Below are 25,099 nucleotides of genomic sequence, written 5' to 3'. Positions count from 1 at the left end.
ATGTTGTGGAGGGATGTATTTGCTATTACGTGTTTCTCCATTGGTTGGTTGGCACTAAGTTGTGTGTCTATGAAGAGCATGTATTGAGACGAACACGAACACCCAGTTCCCACGTTCGTGGAATTAACTGGACCTGGCCAGGAATTGGACCCGCGACTTCTATGAAACGAAGGTTGTGACAATGACCTTTGAAAATAGTGTATTATGATGACAGAAGATAGGAAACTTATGATGATAAATATGACATGATATGATGATAAATAATAAAGAACGAGCAAGTGTATTTATTTTATACCGAGTGAGTTGGGCGCGCAGCTGTGAGCTTGCATTCAGGAGATAGTGGGTTCGAACCCCACTGTCGGCAGCCATGAAGATGGTTTTCTGTGGTTTCCTCATTTTTACACCAGGCAAATGCTGGGGCTGTACCTTAATTAAGGCAACGGTCGCTTCCTTCCCACTCCTAGCCCTTTCCTATCCCGTCTTCGACATGACCTATCTGTATCAGTGTGACGTAAAGCAGCTTGTAAATTTATTTTTATGTTTGTAGTTTGAGATTTACGATGCCTAACAAAAATGCGACAATATCAGCAGTTCCCTTACTCAGTATTTTCTGCCGAGTATTGGGAGCTGAAAACGTTTATTTTCTTCCTTACATCCTCAACCATAATCTCCTTTAATATAATTCAGTATCTCGCTATATTTCCTTAATCGCAAATATTTAGATACCGGTTTATGTTTCATCCAAAAGAACTAGATGGTGTGCAGAGGAAAGCAGCAAGGTTTGTAACAGAGGATTTCAGGAGAAAGAGTAGTGTATCAGAAATGTTAAAGGAACTTGGGTGGGAAACTTTAAGTAAGAGAAGGGAGAAAAATAGACTTATAGGATTATATAGAGCCTATACAGGAGAAGAAGCAATGGGGAGATATCCGTGAGAGGCTTCGGTTGGAAAATAATTATATTGGTAGAACTGACCACAAGTACAAAATTAGAAGGAATTTTAGCAGAAGCGATTGGGGTAAATTTTCTTTCATTGGGAAGGGCATGAAGAAGTGGAACAGTTTACCAGGGGTAGTGTTTGATCCTTTTCCAAAATCTGTACAGATATTCAAGAAGAGAATAAACAACAACAGAGACATTAAATTAAATGTTAGAGGGCATTCAACCAGTGCAGGATATTGTAAATAATAAATGTGTGTGATTAAATTAATTCCATCCCCTGGTCTAAGGAGTTTGGACAGCCCAAGTAGGGGACTGCCTGTGAAAAGTGGTGGCAAAAGGGGCTCTGGTTAAGACGCAGCAGGTCGTTATGCTACTTAGGTTCCAAAATGGGTAAAATATAAATATGTAAATAAATTCAATGTTAATTTTAAACTTATACCAGTTGTATAGTATTATTAGAAGTAATTTCACATACCGTACTGTATATGAGTTGACTATGTTTGTAAGATATTATAAGTAGAATTTTGTAAACAATATAAATTTATTAAGGATGATGTGTGTGTTTAATAGAAATAATTATTAGCGTAAATTGTATAATATTGTATTCTAGGAAAATTTTCTTCGTCTCCTGTTAATTTAAAATTTAGTGCTTGACAATAATGTATTTTAGTGTACCATTTGCTACCGAGGTAGACACCTCATTTGCAAATAAAGAGATTTTGATTTGATTTGATTTTATCAAAGACTATAACATTTCTTTGATCCAATTTACTTAAATGGTACTTCCTTAACAGTGAAATACATGCCTAAGACTTCGAGACAGATATCCCTCCCTAACCAATTAAAACGAAAATAAACCATGTGTGTGTATTTCATTCTTTATTAATTTTTAAAATACTTGTACCGTGTTCTATACGTATATTGAATTTCATCAGTATTTCAGTAATTTACCCTTTCCTTTTTCTCACGAATCTACAAACAACTAAACAGGGCAAGGTAATACGCGCCAAACTCTTTGTTTACAAGTCAGATTGCTGTCCAGGAAGTGTTCCAACACGATCAAGCTCGGGACTAGCCGCTGACCAATCCTAAACCGGCGCATGCGCATAGGGCGATGCACGAACCCGCCAGTGACCATCAGAAACTCATGTGTTGGAACGAACCTATGAATATCTGTGATGCCTTGGTTTTCCGCCAAAAGAAACTCAATAACTGCTCTCTGTTTGGTACGCATCTCCGTTACAGACCTAATTTTGAAAGCTAGTTTTAGCACTGCCCCTTATCAGAAATTGATAAACTCTACGAGACAAAGCAGGAATATTTTAAGATGTCCCGAACAAATTCCAATTTTTTAAAACCGAAATTGACTGCGAAATAAAAGTTGTTGCATTATATATTGAATACAACTCATATGTTTCAAATGGAACATCTGCCCGGCATTCCGAGTGTTCATGAAGGTCCCGAAGGAAAATACACTGCCTTTCTTGTTTATGAACTCATCACATTAATATGCAGGCCTAACAGGACTGCAGTCAAGAGCAGCCATTGCTGCTGGATAATTATACTCTTTCTGTCGCTCTTGTTCTGTAACAGCAAGCTGTGTATCAATTTGAGGAAATTTAAATTAATCCACACTGCAGCATTAGTCATGAAGTACTGTACTCCACATTAATTCAACAATATTTTTAGACAATTGAATCGTTCACCCGAAAAACGTTGTAACCAACAATTTTGTTGAAAGTGAGTTAAAGATGGAATAACGTTCTATATGGTATCCTGCATGCGTTGGGAAACTTTGTTCTTGCAGAAAATAACAGTTGGCACCATGATGAATATTTCAAATTACCGTTTAGTAGAACAACGTTGTAACTACAAGCAACATGGCCGACTCTGTTGTTGTGTCGCTAACAAACAGTGATCAAAAAAGACTAAATAAAGGTAAAAGACGGAAAGTTAATCTTGCTAATTGGAAAGATAACAGACGAAAGGCACTGAAGGACAGCGGATGCCCATATATTTCGAAAAACAAGCAACCTGTTCCTGGAAAACTACCACCAAGTGGGTTAAGTAGAACAACGTTGTAACTGATTCCGATCCATATAATGCTTAAAGTGTATTAACTGGTCGGTCAATATTGACTTTAACTATATAAAATATTTAGAAGCCATTCTTATACAAGCCTGATGCACTTCTGGAACAATATCATGGTTATAGAGCAATTCTATTTTTAAATATAGGCACGTTAATATGTTTATGTTATGTAGCTGTTGTTGCAATAGTACAGATCGTATGATTTCATATTCATGATCAAAACAATTTGCCTCTAGTTCACAAACAACAAGTAAGGTTTTATATGCTAAATGTAGGCCTAATTTATTCCGATTCATTGGAGTTTTTTCTTTTATTTTTAGGAAAAAGTTTGCCACTGCAAGTTTTCGTGCGGAAATGTACCTGCGAATAGTAAAATAAAGTTGTTCCAGACGTTCTACGGGCTTAATTATGATAACCAAACAACATTTTTAGCTCACCAATGCATTGAAGTAGGGGAAGTAAAGAGACGGACTACCCCAGAAGAAGTATCTCGTCGCCAGTGTTCGGTTCTTTACTACTTACCTCTGGAAAATGGTAGGGTACAGGTTTGTCAGAAGACTTTGTGCAATGTGTATAGTATTACACCTCGTAGAGTGCAAATCTTGATTGAAAAAATGAAAGCCAACTTGCCTCTTCAGGACAAAAGAGGAAAGCATTCCAACAGGCCAAACAGAATTCCTGATTGTGACAAAGACTTAGTAAAAAGACATATTGAATCATTTCCTAAACAGGAAAGTCACTACTCCAGGCATAAGAATGTGAACTGTTTCTTAAGTCCACAACTGAATGTGCGGAAAATGTATGAACTTTTCCGGGAGAAATATCCTAATGTTAATGTCACTGAAAGCACATATAGAGACATCTTTAGAAGTGATTTTCAATTGAAATTTGGAATTCCTAGGTCCGATTCATGTTCATACTGTGACAGATTGTTCATTCAGATGACTGCAGCCTCATCTGAAGAGGAATGTAAACAAATTGAAATTGAAAGCACAATTCACCACACTAGGGCTGAACTAGCGTACAAAACACTTGCAGCTGATTCTGATAATAGCAAAATCAACAAAAATGTAGTGACCTTGTGTGTGGATCTTCAGCAAGTGCTATTTTGTCCACAATTACACCATTCTTCTGTGTTTTACCAACGTCAGTACTCGTGCTACAACCTAGCAATCCATAATATGGGTAACAATACTGCTTTCATGTATTTCTGGCATGAAAGTATTGCCAGAAGGGGGTCAGCAGAAATATCTTCTTGTATACTGAAATATGTTACTACGCACTTCAAGCCACTTAAAGCCGGTGAAATTCGTAATTTGATAGTCTGGTCTGACCGTTGTATTGGTCAGAATAATAACTGGCGAATGATTGCTCTTTACCAGAATCTGATCGTCTGCAAATATTTTACTGCTGTAGATCAAAAATTCCTTGTCACAGGGCACAGTTTCTTGCCCTGTGACAGGGACTTCGCCATGATAGAGAGGAACAAAAATTCCTTCCCTGTGTATGAGCCATTCGACTGGGTACCTGTGATTGCAAATGCCAAAACGTGTGGTTTTCTGGTTTGCGTGATGGAAAGTGAAGATTTCAAGGATCTTACCATACTGGATACCAGCTTAAGCAAGGGGTCATTCAAAATAACAGAATATGCATGGCTTCAAATATCGTCCGATGATCCCACTACACTTAGAGGAAGAAAAAGTCATAATATTTTACAACCTTGGGTATATCAATCCTTGGCAAAGAAGACAAGAGGAACTAGAAACATAAATTTGCCACCTATGAACATTTCAGCTTTTCCAATTTTATATGGGACACCTTTACCAATCAAGAGGGCAAAAAAGAAGGATCTGTTGGACATGTGTCAATATATTCCTGCTGAAAAGAGAGGTTTCTATGAAAACTTACTAAGTGAATAATGTTTTACTCCCCAGTGTTTAATAGTCGTTCTTGTGGTATTAAATCATAAATACTGTATCTTACTTTACAAGTTATAGCATATTGCAACCAATTTTGCATTGATAATGAGACACAATCTTTCTGTGGAAGTGTGATATTACTGTACTCAGATATTCTGATTATTTTTACTGCTGTGTTCTATTTTGTTGAAGGGATTTCAGATAATATTGTGAGTGTATTTCAGAAGAACAACGTTGTAACTGGCCACATACAACGTTATTCCTGCCGAAATTTTTTTGTGTTGCCTATAATAATGTTGTAAATGTACCATACTGTGTTGACAACTTCACAATACATTGTTCAATGGTGGTATTACCTTACATATCCAGTTTTTGTTTAAAAATAATAATAGTTAAGCATTAAACCGTTTTTTTGTCCTCCTGTAAAATTTACTTTTTGTTGGATACAACGTTTTTCGGGTGAACGATTCAATTGTTTGATGGGGACCTATGTTTGTCCAACCCTTGTCCCATTTCTCCACGGGATCAGGTATGAGGTGGGATGAATCTGTTCTGGCAGGTTTTTATGACCGGATGCCCTTTCTGACGTCAACCTCATCAGAGGCATTAATGAGATGAAATGAATGACATGATATATCATAGTAGGAAAGGAGAGGGTGAAACCTGGTGCCAGCACATAGCCTACTCCTGTCATAAAGCATTAAGAGGTCTGCCCAAGTCTTAATGTCCCCATGCGATAGACAAATCACCATCAACATCGTCATATGCCCTCACTCCATTGAACACAGCGAAAAGGTTTGGAATTTAATCCAGGCTTTTGGTACGCAATCTAGTGATTAGAAATTTTATACCATCACCTCCCTTACCCCGTCGGCAAACATTCTGATGGTGAAGTTTTTACTACCAATGGGACTCGAAACGGCTAACCACAGCACCAGACCGTATAGAATTCAACGCCTTGGTGAACATGGCCATAATGCAGGCTGTTACCAAGTCCCCTATGCCACACTGAAATCCAGGATGACCTACCAGTCTTAAAAATGCTATTAATTTAACTATATTCTAAACTGCACCTCATGTTTCCAGTTTCTCTGGTCCAAATAAAATCAATTTTGGTAAATGATATAGAATTTAAGATCCTTACAACTCACATGCCCAAGTTACTCCTGGAAACGGTTCCATGAGTAACCACATTATTAATAAACATAGCAATTTTTTATATCATACTTTCAAGAGCAATAATCAGTAGATGCTCATACTTGAGACATATTTCAGCTCTACACAAAACCGAGTCAGCATATACTCATCAATCTTAGAAGTTACTGTCTTTTATTCGTGCCAGGCTGAGTGGCTCAGACGGTTGAGGCACTGGCCTTCTGATCTCAACTTGGCAGGTTCAATCCTGGCTCAGTCCGGTGGTATTTGAAGGTGCTCAAATATGTCAGCCTTGTGTTGGTAGATTTACTCACACACAAACAAACTCCTGTGGGACTAAATTCCGACACCTTGGATTCTCCAAAATCCTTAAAAGTAGTTAGTGGGACGGAAAGCCAAGAACATTAATATTCTTTTATTCATTCCACAAATGAAATCTACTCTCAGACTGTTACATATGAGTTCATACTATACCACCTCCATGACATGAGTATATGCTCAGCTAGTGAGTACGTTCTCAAGAACTTTATTCTTATGAAGTGGAGTATATGCTCAGGAAAGTTGAGTATATAATAAATACTCATGTTTATTCATACCACCCCATGTCAAGAAATATTTTTATTAGCAACATGATTCTTACTATGTGTGAAACTGCTACGTGCGTTCAGAGGAATCGGAACCAGCAACGACCTCAAGGGGACTTTAAAAAAGTTGTGAGATGGGCAGCAGACAAGGGTATAAATGTAAATGAGATGAAGAGTCAAGCTGTTTCACCAAGAGAAAAAGTCATCTCAGTTTTAGTTATGGTGTTGATGGGATGATGGTTTCTCATGGGGAACAATAGGCGTTAATATAAGGAATGATCATCATTGGGGAAATCATATTAACGGGGTTGTTAAGAAAGGTTACAGATATCTTCACATGGCTGTGAGAGAATTTAGGGGTTTAGTAAGGATGTAAAGGAGAGTGCATATACTTTTATGGTAAGACTGCAGTTAGAGTATGGCTCCAGTATATGGGACCCTCACAAGGACTACTTGATATGAGAAATGCAAAAAAATTTCAAAGAAAAGCAGTACGGTTTGTTCTGGGCGATTTCCTACAAAGGAGTAGTGTTACATGTTATAAACCTCATTTTAGGTCCGTATTGAAAATTTTTACAGTTCAACAATAATAAAGGTGTTTTAATTTGTTCCACCTATTCAATACTTATATTTTCACTTATAGTGGTTACATAAATAGATTCTTAGTTACATGGGACATGTTTCACCCTCAATTAAGGGCATCTTCAGCCTAAACACAATCATCAAAAATACAACTAAATTAAAAGTGGAAGTTAAAAGTTTAGTCCGTTATTAAAATTCGGAACATAAAAATGTGAAAAGTGATACAATATATAAAGATGCTAATGAAAAACTGTCTTATGATTAAACTATAATCTTGTCAGAGACTAAAACTTCTACTAAAATTCTAATTAAAAACAGTTCATAAAAAATATTAGTGGAAAACCAAAGTGGTAATAATATAAAGCCAACGACATGAGGGCGTGAACACAAGCATAAACTTGATTGTCATGAATACAATCTTTCCAAGGCCGCTGATGAAATTCGTCAGCAAGTGAGACAGAAGCATCTGTTGAAAAACTGTAAGTGGCCCTTAGCACCAGTAGATAATAAAAATGGCTGAAACCTTGCCAGAAAATGTCAGTAGATGCAGAAAAAATGTTTTATGTAAGTGGAAGTTGTTATTTGTTATCTACTGTTGTGCTGGTTGCTGCCCGTCTGTTGGCTCTGAGTCTGGTGTTGTAACTCTTTTTATGAACTGTTTTAATTAGAATTTTAGTAGAAGTTTTAGTCTCCGACAAGATTATAGTTTAATCATAAGACAGTTTTTAATTAGCATCTTTATATATTGTATCATTTTTCACATTTTTATGTTCCGAATTTTAATAACTGACTAAACTTTTAACTTCCACTTTTAATTTAGTTGTATTTTTGATGATTGTGTTTAGGCTGAAGATGCCCTTAATTGAGGGCGAAACATGTCCCATGTAACTAAGAATCTATTTATGTAACCACTATAAGTGAAAATATGTATTGAATAGGTGGAACAAATTAAAACACCTTTATTATTGTTGAACTGTAAAGGAGTAGTGTTACGAGAATGTTGTAAATTTGGGCCGGGAAGACTTGGGAGTAATGAGAAGAGATGCTCGACAATGTCATATGTTACAACTTATAAAATTTATTGAACATCTCCCTTGGCAAGTTATTCCAATCCCTAACTCCCCTTCCTATCAATGAATATTTGCCCCAATTTGTCCTCTTGAATTCCAACTTTATCTTCATATTGTGATCTTTCCTACTTTTAAAGACGCCACTTAAACTTATTTGTCTACTTATGTCTTTCCACATCAACTCACAGCTTTAAACATACCCTTTTGAAAGAATGTTTCTTGAGGGTCCACCTTTTGAACACACTGGTTTTTTCATTAATTTACATAAATAATGTTACATCATTAATATGTTTAAAAAGCCTTTCTCGTGGACAGTCGAGATTTTCTTCTGATGACGCAGAGCACAGTTCTCTGTGAAACGTAAAGAATTTCACCCTATTTTCTTGACACGTCATAGGCCCAAAAGCCTGTAAGTACGGGCCTTGAAAGCATCAATGGCAACATTCTTTAAAAAATGTTTAAGAAAAAGCTAGGTAAACAACTGATATCTCTCTAAAGAACCAGAGAAACAAGGAAATGCCATTTGGTCCTTGTTTCAATGATGGTGAAATCCTGACATTCACCTCCCCGTGGTAGAGAGGGAGCAACGACTGTATATAAAAATAATATTTTATATGCAGGTGGCTAACGAATGAGGGACCGATTATCTCCCGGTATAAGGAGATCCCCTATACCAAGTGCCAACAGACTTTTTGAGTGTGGATGAGCGGGTATGAGTAAGGGCACTCTATTGTCCTGGGTACAAGAAATTGTTCCCATAGGCGGAGGAACCAGTTTGGTCAACGGCATTAGGATGCAGAAGGCAACGGGAAACCACTGCATTAAAGATCCAGAGAGATATTCCAATAAATTCACATGGCATGACTGCAAAATCAAGATCACAGCTGGCCGTGTGGATCATCAACCTCCGTTTGGAAACGACATTTTTAAGAAGAAGAAACAACTGATAGGGAATCTGCCACCTGGGCAACAGCCGTAAATGCAGATCATGACTAACTGATGATCATTCATTGATTGTTTGATCCTACACTGAAAGTTGTCTTTTACATATGTGTGTGGTCTGAATGACTGGAACAAATCAAACACTTGAGATTGTATTCCTAGACAATCCAGCCATAAAAGCAAATGAAATGATCAATAACAAATCTTATCAAAAATTAAGTTCCCAGAAGGGAACCATAATTTAATTTCACGAACTAAGTATTACAGTATGCCTTTGCAATCTTGAAATTACCCATTTTTCATCCCGCTGTGGAAGCAGGCTTAGTAGGATTGCCACACTTTCCCAAGACAATGGCGACTACTCCACTGGTAATATCACAACGAAAAAGGCCTAAAAGAGAATAAAAATTTTAATACTAACCTTGTTATAATACTGGCTCTAAGTTTAATATAACAGTTAATTATTCATTGTTCTCTTGATAAACCATTTCCAACACAACATGAGCAAAACATTGCAGAATATGCTGCTTTACTCTGAGAGCTTCACTTCTTAAACAGTAAAAGTGAATGCTACAACACTTGGTCTAAAAGTTGATAGGCAGTCATAGGTCAAATCCCAACCAATGTATGTGGGATATTTGAAACAAAAAGTCACATCATTGTGGCTCAGATTTCATGCTTAGAAAATTGAATTAGTTAGCTGCAGGAAATTTTCAAAAATAATCCATGTTTTATCCAGCTGACTTTACTAAAGTGGACAACTTTTTGGCAATGATCATGATATTTAGTCACTCAAAACTGAAATTTGCCTGTTCTTGTTACAGTTAACAGGACTGATCTAACAATCATGCTCTCAATTTTCTTGGGTCCCTCTGTGGACCAGTGGTACTGTGCCAGCCTCCAGATTCCAAGAACACAGGTTCAAACCCGACAGAGGTAGTCATTTTTTGAAAGGCAGAAAAAAGTCTATTTGAATCTCCACGTCGTATGAAGTCGGCAATATAAAAGATCTCAGGTGACATAATTGGTGCTCACCCAACAAAACTACTTAAAACTTAATTACAGATCGGGCAAGAGAAATCTCATTTACTCTGCCATCTAATACAGTAAAAACTGGAATGTTGAGTTTGTCATAGAAGCAGCCTAGATGGTATAAAATCAAACTGCCTGCACATAGTAGCTGAGGCCATATTTGAGTGGCGTCTTTAAAAGTAGGAAAGATCACAATATGAAGATAAAGTTGGAATTCAAGAGGACAAACTGGGGCAAATATTCATTTATAGGAAGGGGAGTTAGGGATTAGAATAACTTACCAAAGGAGACGTTAAATAAATTTCCAATTTCTTTGAAATCATTTAGGAAAAGGCTAGGAAAACAACAGATAGGAAATCTGCCACCTGGGCGACTGCCCTAAATACAGATCAGTATTGATTGTATTGTATATATTGATTGTATTATTCCCTTGAATTCAGCCATCTATGGACCAAGTAAAATAACTTTTTCATGTTTTTGTCTCGTCTCCTTTCTTGATTTTTGGTCTCTGCAGTACTTCTTCATCCGTTCGGAAAGTTACACGCTTTCTGTATTTTTCCTGAAAACTACTACTTCGTGTTTTCTACTCCTATTGTGAAATGTAAACCTATCTAGAATTTCTGCATTCTTCTTCTTCTCTGTGTTTCTCTATTGGAGTCTTCTAGGGATCATATGACAATTTCAATGCTTCATTCTTTGTTGTTCCTTCTTCCTCCAATACTTTTTCATCTGCTCACTATGCCTCCTTTTCTTCTCCTACCATTCTGACCCTGTTTTCTCTCCCTCCTGACCTCGGCTTCCTTTCAAAAAATCTCTCTCCCTGTTGCTTCTTCCTTTATGATGTTTCTTTCGAAATCTTTCTCGACTTCATGAATCCAGGTTGTTGTTAACTTCTTGTTCTAAAGATATTTGAAGATCTGTTTGGTTAACCTGTTGTCATCCATCTCTATAAATGTCCAAAAAATATCAATCGCCTTTTCCGCATTGTATCTTATGTTTACAATGCTCCATTATAGTTCATCATTACTTCTTGATTTCTAGAGTTCTGTAGTTCTTAGCGGACCAAGTATTTTCCACATAAATTTTCTTTTCAGTACTTCTAAATTATTCAGCATTATTATTATTATTATTATTATTATTATTATTATTATTATTATTATTATTATTATTATTATTGGTTCCCTTAAGAACTCAGTCCCAATCTTTAACTCTATTTTTCTGCAAAAAATTTTAGGCAGGAATTTTGACGAATGTAATAATTTCCCTTTGTTACAACAAACAAAAGCAGACATGAAGAACACACAAATTCAACCAGAAGAAATTTTGAATCGAAATATATATAGAAAGAACACTGATAAGTAGGAAGTTACTCCAGAGAATAAAGTACCAAAAAGAGCAGGTACCAAGTGGATGGAAGAAAGGAAGAGGCTCTTTAGTCAACAGATGAAAGCATCCTGGATCCTCCGCACACAAAATCATAAATAAAGCTTTGTGCGTTCCGAAAGGGACCATTCACAAATAATAATAATAATAATAATAATAATAATAATAATAATAATAATAATAATAATAATAATGATGATGATGATGATGATGATGATGATGATGATGATGATGATGATGATGATGATGATGATGATGATGATGATGATGATGATGATGATGATGATGATGATGATGATGATGATGATGATGATGATGATGATGATGATAATAATAATAATAATAATAATAATAATAATAATAATAATAATAATAATAATGGTTTAACAAACTATTGAGAACTTCTATGGTTTTAAGAGATGCCGAGGTGCTGGAAATTTGTTTCACAGGAATTCTTTTAAGTGTCAGTAAATCTACCAATATGAGGTTGGCATATTTGAGCATCTTCAAACAACCATTAGACTGAGCTGGGACTTAACCTGCCAACCTGGACTCAGAAGGTTAGTGCTTTTTAAGAATGAGTAATCAAACTGATACCGTACTGTAATAAATTTCACTTGTATAGTTTCAGTAGTATTTGGCTAATAACATCAACTATTTGAAACCTGAACTTCAGTCTTTCTAGGATATTCCACACAGTATAAAGCCATTTGAAAATTCTGTATAATTATGCCATGAAAGTCAACAGCATTCCAACAGCTATAACAACAACTAATTACCGGTAAGTAATGGAAGGGAACAAATGAAAGACATCTCAAGTAATATATAGACAGGAACATGAATAGGAATACATAACAGGATAAATGCAATGTATGGGAAAAGGGATTCAACAAAATAAGGAGACGCGGACAAACATGCAAACAAAAAAGGACAAAGAACCTCGTAAACCACTGAAGTAGACAGGCTCTCTCCTTATCAGTCCCATCTTCAGTCTTGCTGTGGGAAGTGTAAGGCAAGAAGAAAGCCACATAAACAAAAAAAAAAAAAAAAAAAAAAACGGAAGAGACAGATTAAGATGGATACAAGCGGTAAAAGACTAGGAATATAGGACAAACATAACAAAAGAAAAGGAACTCACAATAACCCTCAATGAGTATTGTAGCTCACCGTCCTAATGAAATGAACTGGTGTTTGGCTTTAAGTGTTCGGAGGTGCCCGAAGACTTTGGCTCGCCAGGTGCAGTTCTTTTGATTTGATGCCCAGAGGCGACATGCGCATTGCAATGAGGATGAAATGATGATGAGGACGACACATACACCCAGCCCCCGTGCCAGCTGAATTAACCAATGGTGGTTAAAATTCTCGACCCTGCCGGGAATCGAATCCGGGACCCCTGTGACCAAAGGCCAGCACGCTAACCATTTAGCCATGGAGCCGGACCGTCCAAGTGAAGCTGGGAAGCAGAAATGAGCTTGCTGGTGGAGCTGAGAAGAAATGGATGCATATGAATTGGGATACCAAGCTGGTTTTTGAAATGGGAGGTCATCCACAGAACAGATATTCAACCTTAAAAGCATTCTGACAACAAGAGCGATAAGGAGCCTGAACACCAGGGTCATCTTTGTTGACTTCAAAAAAAGCATATGACTTGTCTAATAGACAAACCTTACTTGGTGTCTTAGAGGAGTGTGGAATTGACAAGAAAAAGAGAGAAATCATCAAACTAACACTGACGGATACCATCTTGAATGTGAAGTTCTTAGGAGAAATCTCTGTTCCAACTGAAATAACAACAGGTGTCAGACAAGGAAGCAGATTATCCCCGGTCTTCTTCGATATCGTACAGGATAAAATAATGAAAACCTGGGAAGAAACTCTGAAATTGGAAGGAATAGTGGAATACACCTGGGGAAGAAAGGACAGATGACCAGGCCATCTTAGCCAAAAACCGAAAAGATGCTCAAAAGCTGCTGGAGAGCCTGCATGAAACCACCAAAAAAGAGGGTCTTATTATGAAAAGAGTGAATATATGGAGTTCACCAAACCGAGAGGTATATGGAGGTAAAACATGGCAGGATTAAAAGGATGGTCAAGTTCAAATACCCAGGTGAATGGATCCAAATGAACGGACTGGATAAAGAGACAAACAAGGCAAGAGCCAGAAAATTAGACCTGGCCTACAAGCTAACACAAATGGACAATATCCTACAAAGCCGAAATCCGATACTATAACTCAGTAATAAAACCAGAATGATTGTATGCTTCAGAGAGCCTGATTTTAAATGAAAAAAGAGGAGTGGCAAGAACTTGAAAAGAAGGAAAGGAAGATTCTGAGGACAATTCTGGGACCACAGAAGACTAATGGGACTTGGATGAAAAGGAGAAATGAGGAGCTCTACAAGTACACTGAAAAGAACACAGTCACAATGCAAAAACAAAGGCTGAAATTCTACGGACACCTAGTAAGAATGGATGACAAATGGCGGACCAAACATATCATGGGATTAAAGGCCATCTCCAAGTGGGTAGAAGAGGTCAGGAAGGATGTTGAAAAAGTTGGTTTACACTGCAGATGATCTACAATAGAAGTGAGTTCAGAAGAAGAGTCGACAGTCTAAAATCATTTGAAGAGAAACCACTAAAACAGAGACCTGAATGGATCATTTCTGAAGAGGAGCGAAATATGAGAAGCGAAAGAATGAAGAGGTTCTGGGAAGAAAAGAAAAGAAAGGCCAAGAACCCTTAAGTTCTACGCATTCCATAGACGGCCAAATTCAGAAAAAGGAAAGAAGAAAAACTGGGACTGATGAGGAGAGACCCAATCTACTTCAAGATGACAACTCAGGAAGATGTGGAGATTGTCTTTGTCCTTTTGTTCATGTTTGTCGTTTCCTCCACATCATTTAAGTTCAGCATAAGAATGAGTGGGATCCTAGCTACAAGTTGTTGAAAAACGTCAGTAGGAGGGGGGTTTCAGAGGGGACCTAAAACATAAAACTCGATAAATCGCTCTTACGGTTGGTTTTACAGGAAAACTGCTCACGACAAAATTGACTAGAATATTATTTATGAACTTTCTTCTCTCAACTTTTTTCCGATACAATAAAAATAAAGGAAATATCAATGGCAGTCATCCGAAAGTCGAAAGCCAATAACTAGGGTCAGTCAGGGTAAATATGAGACATTTTTTACAACTTTGTTCATAAATTACAAACTACAACAGTGACAGTTATTAAAAAAATCATAATAAGTTGTGACTGGTGTTACAAAAAACACTGGAAACAACAGATTACTATATATTCATTAACTTTTGAAAAATAAATATAAATGTGCGTCTCATTTTTAACCTGCAAAAGGGGGAATTATGAGACAACCCAGGGGAAAAGTGAGACAGTATTGTAGCAGACTGTAAAATCATGTTGGAGAGTTAATAGGGTAATTGTAAGACAGCTTAGGGTCAAAGGAAGACAGGAAAAAATCTGGGTGTAATAGTTTGCAACACTTTCCTCAGTTTTATTATAGGAACAAAATGGCCATGTTCTGATACCACGAAATTTAGGCTTGAGATGCATTTTTAAACTCATTCATGACAAAAATTACTTAGTATAGACTGTTGACATTATCCCATCTAATTAAATGGTACCTGAGCTTTATGCTTGAATTTATGTTACATTTTAATTATACTAAATAAATACATAGTGCCCATTGTAATCAGAATGGTGAAAAAATGAGACATCACTTGGTTTAAACTGGCTTAAAAGAAATTGTAGGAGTTCTAGTTTTTTATTTTCAAAAACATCAACTGTTCCTGGGAATGCAAATGTAATGCCTCTACCTTTCCCTGGTATTATTGGAACAGGAAATTTCCCTAGTAATTTTGACTTTTCCACAACAGATACATCGTTTTCATTAAGCCTTAACACAGTTTTGTTATTGTCTACACAATTGAGACACATGATTTGCATGTCTCCACCTTCCAGAACTTTCTGAACAGTGGCAACATATTTATATTGAAAAGAATGCCGCTTTCCAGAACTTTCAAAAAGTACAAGTACAAAGTCACCTGGATTTACTTCATCTGCCATGGTCATTTCCACAGCATCTGTGTCAAGCAGATCAACTTCATCAAGACTCTCACCGCTAACTTGCCAGTCTTCATCTTCGCTTGTAGCTGAATCAGAAGAATGAACTTTCTTTACTTTTTTTTTTTTTTTTTTGCCAGTTGCTTTACGTCGCACCGACGCAGATTGGTCTTATGGCGATGATGGGACAGGAAAGGGGTAGGGGTGGGAAGGAAGTAGCCATGGCCTTAATTAAGGTACAGCCCCAGCATTTGCCTGGTGTGAAAATGGGAAACCACGGAAAACCATTTTCAGGGTTGCCGACAGTGGGGTTCGAACCTACTATCTCCCAAATACTGGATACTGGCCGCACTTAAGCGACTGCAGCTATCGAGCTCAGTTAATGAACTTCTGCTCTTGTCTTAGATGGAGGTTTTACTACTGGAACTGTTGCCTTTTGAATACCTGTACCCTTTCTATCCTTCTTATGAAGTGGTTTCTGCTTTTCCCTCACAAGCTGGGAATACTCGTCAGATGTTATCACCTTTGCTGTTGGGTCCACTCTTCTTCGCTTCATCATGGTTTTGTCAGTGTGTTTGATTTTTGAAAGTAGGATATTCTCAAAAGAATTTTCAGGAAGTATATCAGGAAAGGAGTCTGTATGAATGACAAACATAAGTATACAGGTACAGAAACAAGTGTACCAACTGTCTCATATTTCCCCTAAAAGTGTCTCACTTTTACCCTAATGATGTCTCATATTTCCCCCCCTTTTTTTTAAATGAATTTTCTTCTCAAATCAAAAACTTAAAATTGTGTTTTCAAGCTGAAAAAGAAGATTCTCCCTTACACTACCAAATAAAACCAGAAACACTTTCCTGGATATTTGGGTTGAGCCAGAGTAACAAAATACAAAGTGCAATGCATGAAAGTTTTTTGGTTAGAAAAAACACCACTCAGGAAAAACTTGTGTACTGCTAGATATATAGTTCGGACACTTTCCAATTATTTTACCATAATGGATAAAAGACTAATATATAATGTCATTCATGCAAAGTGTTGAGATTATTAATCAGAGCAGAAAAAATTGAGTGTCTCATTTTTTCCCTTTTTTTTTGTCTGTCTCCTAATTACCCTGACTGACCCTACACTGTCCGTCCAAACTGCTTCAAGACTGAATTAATGAAAAAAAAGAGAAATCTTAAGATGACGGGTTTATTTTGCTAGGGGCTTTACGTCGCACCGACACAGATAGGTCTTATGGCAACGATGGGATAGGAAAGGCCTAGAAGTTGGAAGGAAGTGGCCGTGGCCGTGGCCTTAATTAAGGTACAGCCCCAGCATTTGCCTGGTGTGAAAATGGGAAACCATGGAAAACCATTTTCAGGGCTGCCGATAGTGGGATTCGAACCTACTATCTCCCGGATGCAAGCTCACAGCCGCACGCCTCTACGCTCACGGCCAACTCGCCCGGTGAGATGACGGTTTTAATGCTTCAGATGTCTACATAGTCTTCCCCCACTTCAGTACAATGCACACTACTGTATGTTCCGCTGCCTACATTATAATACAAGGCCTGGAAATAGAGCCCGTAAAACACTATCAAAGAGGTCACACTGAAGCTAAATGCCGGGCCGATAGGATCGCTTTCTTGCCCCCTGTCTACCAGGTTCGCACCTTTAAAGGTGTTTATTAACTGAGTTGGTTGTAAATGTATTATGTATTCGTCTGATGTTGAGCATTCGCAGTTCCAGTCATGGTTTATTCACGAGAAATTAAAGGTAGTAGAATTTCGTTTCACAAGTTTCCAGTGATAGTTCAATGTTCGAAACATTATACAGAGGAAGTATTACGCATGAGAAACGACTTCAAGCTGATGAAATTAGGTCTCTGTTCCTAAGTTTTGATCCGAGTTACATCATAAGAATCGGGCGATCCCAAAATTTGTCACTGGACTTCTTTGTAAACAATGATACCGTGACCGGCAAACATTTGAGAAGTCTCTTCAAACTCAGAAATCTTAAATTAGGAAACCCACCAGAAAAATAATTTGCCCGACAAATTTGCAGAAAATGAATGTAGCAAGTGCTAAAAATATTGTATTTTCCCCTGAAACAATCTCTGGTTTGAACAGTATGGAGGTGGTTTGTCCCGAGAGCATTAAGTACAGTTTAAAATAAACCATTTGTTTTATGGAGCATTTTATGACACTGCTCGATGCGGAAGACGTCTGCAACGCCAAACCAAACCTCACAGCACTTAACGCCCTTAAAAGGGCTTTGGCTTGCCCAGCGACCACTGCTCAGCCCGAAGGCCTGCAGATTACGAGGAGCCGTGTGGTCAGCACGACGCATCCTCTCGGCGTTATTCTGGGCTTTCGAGACCGGGGCCACCATCTCACTGTCAGATAGCTCCTCAGTTCTAATCACGTAGGCTGAGTGGACCTCGAACCAACCCTCAGGTCGAGAGAAAAATCCCTGACCTGACCGGGAATCGAACCCGGGGCCTCCGGGCGAGAGGCAGGAACGCTACCCCTACACCACATGGGACATATTCCAGAAATGAGAACAAAAGAGCATCTTTTAGTACTGAAGATGTACGCCTCACTTGGTTAATTAATCATTTCCTGTCATATATTAAGAAAATTCAAATGCATTCAGAGAAAGTAAAAAAGATTCATGAGGGAAATGTATCAGGCATAGATCTTGATTACCCAATCCACTGCTGCCTGCGTGAAATACCTCATAAGTATACATTTGCATTATGCATTGACGAAGAACCTAACAAGCAATGACATCGAGCTCTTCTTCAGCTACCTAAGACGCCAAGCAGAATAAAATGACATGATTCGTGTGCCAAAAGAATAGACAGACTGTAAAGGCTGTTTAGAACATCTCTTCTCCAGCTACTCAAAGTCCAACATTGTGTCATATTCGTTTTCAAAATCGAGGAGCCCTCAAGTACCAAAAATCATCATCTGTGGCACTTCTGCAGTGAACGACGGAATTTGTCACCTCCGCTACGTAGTGCTTGCCCCGAAGAGAGTTACTAAAAGGTGTACATTTTTTTGAAAGACGTGTTCGACAGTGAAATTAAGTGTAGAAAGTGTAAAGACGACAAACGATCTCTTTTTCTACTATGAAAATTTCTGAGACCTCTATTAGACAACATTGTTTCGAGCCACTCAAGTAGAAGAGAGAAAGTTTTAAACTTGATAAGAAGCCCCTCAAAAGGAAAGTTTTGAAACTTCGATGACATATCCAAGCCAATGAAGCACCGCTCTATAAATAAAGTACTGTCAATACTCGCAAAACATTCAGTTCTTTTTCTTTAGGATATAATTTACTTATTGACATATACAGCCATGCGAATACAAGGGGGCAAGAACGCGATCCTAGCGGCTGAATGGTGAACTAGGATGCCACCCGTTTCCATGAGTGCATTTCAAGGCCTTGTATTATAGCGTAGGCAACGGTATGTTCATACAACTACAGTACGCGAACCTTTTCGTGATACCATGTTTTACGCGGCTCTAACCTACGGGCTTACGCCCCCAGACTACCTTTGCTTGTTCCCATATGAGTGGTGTATCCAGACCAATTGTCTAGTCCATCCCCTACCCTAACCAGTCCAGACCAATGTAGCTTGCACTGCAAACTATTACCCTGCAACTAACAAAAGAACCTGCGCAAAGCCCACTTCTCCGCGCATTCTCTCCGAGTGGATGTCTGACATCATAGGGAGTAGTGGAGGGGGTCACATGCCGCCTGGCCACCATACTGTGCACACTGCGAAGCGCGGTTACACAAGAGTTTCGCTGTCACTTCTGTATCCGTTTTAGCGCTCTTGTTGTTTTGTCAGTTTTATTCACATTTCTTTCTTTAGTTGTATTAATTATAGTCCTATAATTCCTTTGCATGTAGCGTGTACTGTATTGGTAAATGTTTTTATGTACCGGTATATAGTGTTGAACAGTGTTACCTAGCGACCTTCAAGGGTCATTACTCATTACGGAGCACATTAACCAGGTGAATAAACTAAATTCTTGACTGTGTAAAAAACAGAATTAGAAGTATCGGCAGTTGCGCAACTGGTATGCCAACACACACACACATCTAAAGCCGCTCAGCAGCGAAATAATTGACGGCAGCCCAGTCTTTCAGCTATTTAGTGTTGTGTACCGTGTTATTCTAGTGGGAGCGTCATTTAAATGTACAGTAGTTATGGCTGCTACTTCGAAGTCTGGTAGCAAATCTGGACAGCCTGTAAGGGGACAAGCCAGAGAAATAGTATATAACGTAGCTGCTCACTTACGAGAACAGAAAACAGTTCATAAACTGAATTATAATGTAGTGGCTTCAACAAGTGAAGCAACAGGGGTTTCAAAGTCACTGGTGAAACGTATTTTAGTGGAAGAGAAGACGTCTATGGCCAAGGGTCGTTTGCATTTTTCTACACCTGATGGCAAGAAAACAGTCCACAAGAAAAGGATCGAAACAGACGACTTCACAAAAGATGTGATACGTCGGAAAATAAGCGAATTTTACGTGATGAAAAAACTGTACCTACACTGGACAAATCGAAGCGTGTGTTAAAATCGGAAAAGATACTTGACTGTAGCAGAGAGTATCTTCGACGGTTATTTTGTGTTGTTCATATTATGTCCTCTGTGTGTACGCTTATTGGAACAGTATACTTTTATTTTTTATTTTTAAAAATATGGTATACAGCTTGGGTTCCATTTAACTCAATGGTTAATACTTTTGGCCACTTTACATTTACTTTCGTTCTTTTAATTGCATTGCGTTTCCGGCTTTAATGAAAGAATAACCTCAATCTAAGAGCCTGACTGCAGCTACTTGCAGTATGTGTTAACGCCAGCTTGACAGCCGGCATGTCTGTCAGCCAGTTGCGCGTGTGCTTGTCCTTGATTCGTCGGGTAACATCGGGATGAACCGGAACAAGCTGCGCGAACCGAAGTAGCCGAGGGTTCTTTTGTTTGTTGTCGGTTAATAGAGGCCTAACCTGGCCCCCCTCGCTTGTCGCTAGATTACTGTTCTTCTCAACACCATACCATAACCTACGAAAATATATAAAATGATTTATTAATGACTGATAAATGCTATGAAATGATAATGGAGAGTGTTGCTGGAATGAAAGATGATAGGAAAACCTGGAGTACCCGGTGAAAAACCAGTTCCGCTTCCGCTTTGTCCAGCACAAATCTCACAGGGAGTGACCGGGATTTGAACCACGGTATCCAGCGGTGAGAGGCCGACGCGCTGCCGTCGGAACCACGGAGGCTCCCCTTTCGACAGTAGTATTAGTAGTAATTTCAGAAGGGATAACACCATTAGGCCTAATATCTGTAACGTGAATTGTGAGACACACGTCTCACTGTTTTTATCACTTCCTAACAACATAGCCTGAATGTATTTTAACACAACATTACGAATAATATTTTACCGTCTTACCCTACACAAATTCGCAGTATAATACGCACAAACACGATAAAAGCGATACCTTGCATCAAACAAACGCGTAGCACAAAGTTCGTGGCGCACATGAGACATGACACAAACATGACAGTAGCGCTTAGCACGTGGCACTGCCTTCGTAATGTCCAGGCCGTACTGTACCTCTGATGACGTCACGCTTTGGGGGGACTTGAAGGCGATACGCATACGCTCCGCTTGAATAACACACTCGTTTAAATTACTTAAAGAACTGTTAACACCTTGTAAAACCAAAAGCTATCCTCAAATATTTGTTAATTCTGACATACAATGCATATCCTTCTCCGTAACGTTCTATTTCTCGCGTATATACGTTCGTTTGTGTGAGTACAGCCTAACACTTTCAGACATATTCTTGCGATTTTATCCATTTTCTGGTCAACTGGAACATTCACATCATAGACACTGACAGAAAACATGCAGCCAATTACCATTACTATTTATTACAAATATAAATTATTTCTGTACCTCACTGTTTCCACTCCATGAACACTGCAGCTTTCCTGGACCTCTTACAGGAAGTTACACCAGTATGGAGTAGGTCTGCTCTCTTTGAGGCACTTTGTTGAATACACAAGTCGGTGTGAATTTTGGAAAAGTTATTTAAAAATATATTCACCCAAATATATATAGGCCTACACTGTCCGGCCAGGTCTTCCAATTTCTTCCCGCAGTCACAAATGACTAGGGAATCTGCCACCTGCATTGACTCCAAAGCCAGGGATTTTGTGACACACTTAGGATCGTCTGAATTTAGAAATACCCTCTTATATGTATCTGACACTAACACACAAAATACTTTGTACACCTCAATTCCAAGTTCTATTGACATGTCTGATGGATATTTTAAGCCCCCTCGATTTAGGAAATTCAGATACAGTACTATCTTACTTCTGGAGGTAATTCATAAATAAGATCTGAATCTGTCAGAAGATAAGATTTACATAAATCACACTGCTGTTTGATACTCATAATTTATTTATTTTTTAAAATTATTTTTTTGCTATTTGCTTTTCGTCGCACCGACACAGATAAGTCTTACGGTGACGATGGGACAGGAAAGGTCTAGGAATGGGAAGGAAGCGGCCGTGGCCTTAATTAAGGTAGAGCCCCAGCATTTGCCTGGCTTGAAAATGGGAAACCACGGAAAACCATCTTCAGGGCTGCCGACAGTGGGGTTCGAACCCACTGTCTCCCGAATACTGGATACTGGCAGCAGTTAAGCGACTGCAGCTATCGAGCTCGGTGGTACTCATAAATAAGACTTGCATTTTCAAATACACCGAATTCAGATAAGCCGTAGATCTGATTACATAAAAATATAGGTCCTACCTAACGTTACGCTTGTTTATGACACTCTTATTTCTCTCAGGATGTGATTTTTAGGAAAGCGCTTAATACATACAACTGTGTTGTGATTAACTATTAAATTCCCTCTGGGAATAGCCTTCTTCCACAACTTAACTCGTTCTTCATCAGAAGGAAACACTAATACCGGAGTGTACTCTCCTTGTTTATAATTGGCTTTGCAGCCAGGCACAAAGCAACTCTTTTTTTTTTTTTTTGCTATGGGCTTTACGTCGCACCGACACAGATAGGTCTTATAGCGACGATGGGATAGGAAAGGCCTAGGAGTTGGAAGGAAGCGTCCGTGGCCTTAATTAAGGTACAACCCCAGCATTTGTCTGGTGTGAAAATGGGAAACCACGGAAAACCATCTTCAGGGCTGCCGATAGTGGGATTCGAACCTACTATCTCCCGGATGCAAGCTCACAGCCGCGCGCCTCTACGCTCACGGCCAACTCGCCCGGTACAGCAACTTTTAGGCATGGTGATTTCCCTCACTGATCATCTTAATTCAAGTATATACAATTCTTGGTTAATAATAAAACACAGAATGTACTAACTCAATTAATTTTACACTATAAATATAACTGTACACAAATAAACTACAACATTAAAACACTGAAGAACGATCTTCTTAACTTATAGCTTCACATAAATACACGCTCACACTAAGTTTTCTTCACTAATTAACGATTTCCACTTAATACTGCAGTCGATGACGACTCATTCTCACATATGTCTGGGTGAACACGCGGCCATCGTTAAAAATTTCAAGAAAACTGCGAAAATCTATGTTTAACTCTACTAACTCATGTGCTAAACTTCCCCCCTAACGATCAGCTGATTGCTTTCCCGCGCTCGTTACAGTACGGCCTGGACATCACGAAGGCAGTGCACGTGGTCAATACGTTCGTGTGAATAATTTTTAATATTTGTTTGAATTGCGTCAACACATGGCCAATAAGTTCTTGTCTTGTCTTGTCTAGGTTATTTAATGGGCTTCGCTTGGGAACGGTATACCCAGCCACGTATCTTAAAAACAAGCCAAAAGATAGAGGATGCGGAAACTTTAATACTAAAGGTACGTTTGAATAGAGAGAGAAAAAACCTACAAAACCTACACGCAGGAAAACAAAACACAGGGACACAAGGTACTAGGCTTCACGCCAAAGCGACCGATACTTGGCGACTTCTACAAATCACGTACAAAACCGGATCAACACATAAGGAGTAGGGGAAGGGACATAAACTACAGGAATATTTTGTTGTCAAAAAGGAAATTGGATAGAGCAGCTACCGAAAATGGAGTGGGATCTAATATCCAACACGTCAATTTCGTGAGTAACGCGAATTGTTTTCGAAAACAAGGTTGTAACCATTTACGCCTGCTGACTTCTAATAACGGACACTGAAATAAAATATGATTACTCGTAGCCACCGACGTACAAGTGCATAGATTAGACTCTACCAATTTCATGCGAAATAAGTAATCCGGCGTACACATATGGTTAGTCGCATACGAATAATAGTAGTAATCTGACGTCTAGTATAGGGGTGTTTCAGAAACCACGGAGAGCGCGGGACATTCGGAAGTATAGAATACAAGTGGCGACCTATACGACACGCGGGATCACTCCATTCAGTCTGCCAAAGCAGGCGCATGTGTGAAAGACAACTACTCCAAAATTCCATGAACGGCAACATCAAATGATACACCACTCCCTGACCGTGCGCGGCTGCCTGAGCTAAGCGGTCCGCCAATTCGTTACCCGCTATGTTGGAATGACCCGGAATCCAGATTAAGGTAACTCGTTTGTCTCTTAGCCCGCTGTCATACAGGGCATCGAACGATCAAGAGCGACCAACTGGCAACGAGTACTAACGACTAAATTCATTTACATTGTCACACTGCTCATCGATCGAGAGGGATCGACTGCGCGGAAACAGCTGATACACCCGCCCAGTACCGTACTAGTGATGAGCGATACCGTGATTTGTGAGTCACAGCGTGATTTGATATCGTGATTTTCTGATATCAGTGATTTTTAGTCGTGACGTGATCACAATCACTGCATCGTCCGTGCTGTTTGGTGCTTGTTATTTGTAGCTTGTGATCAAGAGAATGCCTTGTTATTGTGACTAGGCTATCTCTGTGTAAACATTTATAAGAAAATCAGCCACCTAAGGGTTTGCATTTAATAAACAGCCTACATTTTGGTTGCATTACAGACACGGTCGTTGCCAATTTACTTCTAGGCGTACAAACATAATCATTTTATTATTTACATTCGTTTTTTGTAGACATGCCTATGTGAGTCCCAGAGCACACTGACCCGGTGTGTAACATCTGGCATGGGTCCCAGCTCAGGGTTACGAGTGAAGACCTCAACGGCATCTACGGCGGAGAAGGTGGACTTCGGTACGGCGGAGATGGCGGAAGGGGCATACCCGTAGCGTCTGTACTCCAGAGGAGCGGC

At 38.8% G+C, this 25,099-nt stretch overlaps 1 protein-coding gene across 4 annotated transcripts in view; it reads right to left on the bottom strand.

The window, feature by feature from the left end:
- Positions 1-21,801, bottom strand: part of LOC136864255 (F-box and leucine-rich repeat protein 13-like) — a 28,743-nt gene extending 6,942 nt beyond the window's left edge. Inside the window, exon 1 of one of the 4 annotated variants that reach the window (XM_068229644.1) lies at positions 21,744-21,801. The gene's annotated coding sequence lies outside the window, so the exon portion shown is untranslated. Of the gene's footprint in view, positions 1-21,233; positions 21,358-21,743 lie in introns of those variants that run through there. The other 3 variants (XM_068229641.1, XM_068229649.1, XM_068229651.1) reach the window with 3 other exon arrangements.
- Positions 21,802-25,099: the final 3,298 nt, after the last annotated feature.

This window comes from Anabrus simplex, chromosome 1 (genome assembly GCF_040414725.1).
Source record: "Anabrus simplex isolate iqAnaSimp1 chromosome 1, ASM4041472v1, whole genome shotgun sequence".
Classification (NCBI taxonomy): Eukaryota; Metazoa; Arthropoda; class Insecta; order Orthoptera; family Tettigoniidae; genus Anabrus; species Anabrus simplex.
This window is presented reverse-complemented; position numbering and strand designations above follow the sequence as displayed.